The sequence below is a fragment of the Rattus norvegicus genome, chromosome 3 (assembly GCF_021556685.1).
Source record: "Rattus norvegicus strain SHRSP/BbbUtx chromosome 3, alternate assembly SHRSP_T2T, whole genome shotgun sequence".
NCBI lineage: Eukaryota > Metazoa > Chordata > Mammalia > Rodentia > Muridae > Rattus > Rattus norvegicus.
Window position 1 is genome coordinate 54867259 of NC_141536.1, and position 1485 is coordinate 54868743.

At 42.4% G+C, this 1485-nt stretch overlaps 1 long non-coding RNA gene across 1 annotated transcript; it reads left to right on the top strand.

Annotated features, from left to right (window-relative positions):
- The first annotated feature begins 579 nt into the window (after nt 1-579).
- Nucleotides 580-1031, top strand: LOC134486287 (uncharacterized). Its single transcript, XR_015684947.1, has 2 exons — nt 580-669; nt 817-1031. It is a non-coding gene; the product is annotated as an uncharacterized LOC134486287 (long non-coding RNA).
- Nucleotides 1032-1485: the final 454 nt, after the last annotated feature.

Sequence of the window (1485 nt, forward strand, 5' to 3'; positions counted from 1 at the left end):
CCATTACATACACGCATAAAAATAAATAAGAGAAAAGAGAGGGGAGAGCAAGAGAGAGATGAAGAAAGAAATAAAATAAGAGAGAAGGGGGGAATAGAGAGAGGTGGAGAGAGAGAGAGAGACAGAGACAAAGAGACAGAGAGGGACCAAATTTGAATCAGCTCTGGTCATCAAAGACAGACATTACCATTTTGTCTAAACCATGACTCTTCTTAGCTTACAAGAGCTGCTGCCGGGTTGGGGATTTAGCTCAGTGGTAGAGCGCTTGCCTAGCAAGCGCAAGGCCCTGGGTTCGGTCCCCAGCTCCGAAAAAAAAGAAAAAGGAAAAAAAAAAAAAAAAAAAAAAAAAAGAGCTGCTGCCAATATAGCTCTTTTTTTAGGGTCAAGGTTGTTACTGAATAATGAACGGGGAAGCATTCATTACTAAAGCGACTTTGAGTTTTTTAAACAAACACATTTTTATATTGATAGCACCCATGATTTATTATCAACTAGCTTTTCGAATGCTGTCGGTGGTGTTTGCATATATCCTCTAGTGTGACGTAATAACTCTAGAGGGTGGTAACCTTTGTTATCTCCATTTACAATCCAGAGAGCCTACGCTAAGCAGGATTAGGGAGCTCATCCAAAGTCCACCAGAAGTGAAATCCAAATCCTCTAAAGGTCAAAGTGCGTGCTCTCAGAGGCTCTGCATCCGCCTTTTCCTTTCCACTTTCACAGATATGTCTTTCGGTGTCAGTTTTGTCGCCGCAGGAGCCGACCACGTGTCTATCTTCTCACGTTCTTCCTGGCTCTCTTTCCTCTTCGCCGCTTCAGCATGAGTGAAAGCCTTGGCTGAAGATCCACCCGCGGCATCAGTAGCAATAGAGGCTCAAGAGGAAACAAAACCAGAGGTGGAGTAGTGAGACGGCGAGGGACCTGGGCTCTTGTTTGCCGAAATGCAGCCAAGCAAGGCCGCTGCGCTGTTTATTGCTTTTACTCGTTGTGTTAAACATTTACAGACTTATTAAACGGAAGAATCGTAAGTGTGAGCTTAGGCTTTGGGCCACTTTCCTGGCTTGGGTTATCAATTTAATTTAGCATTATCAACACAGTCTTACTTTTCAAGTCTTATGGCCTTTTATGCTGATGACTATTAAATTTTATATAGACTTCTTTATTACGTTGGATAAGTCAGTGCGTTGTCAGTAGAGTAACTTTGAATGGATCTTTTCAGGGCTTTGGGAGCATCTGCACCTACCCTAGTTATTGCTTTTTACAGACCTGTCATCAGCAGATTTGAAAACCATTCTAATATTTATTGCTACACATGAAAGGGTCAATATAAAAAGATATGGATGGACAGAAGTTGTCAACTGGACTGGAAAACGGGCATCATGGCTGTGATTACAAGCACAGTCAGAGTGAAGGGTGTAACCAGCTTGTCCTTTGATAACTTCCTTTGCCACCTCAAAGCATCCCTTTCTCTGATTACAAATTATGGGC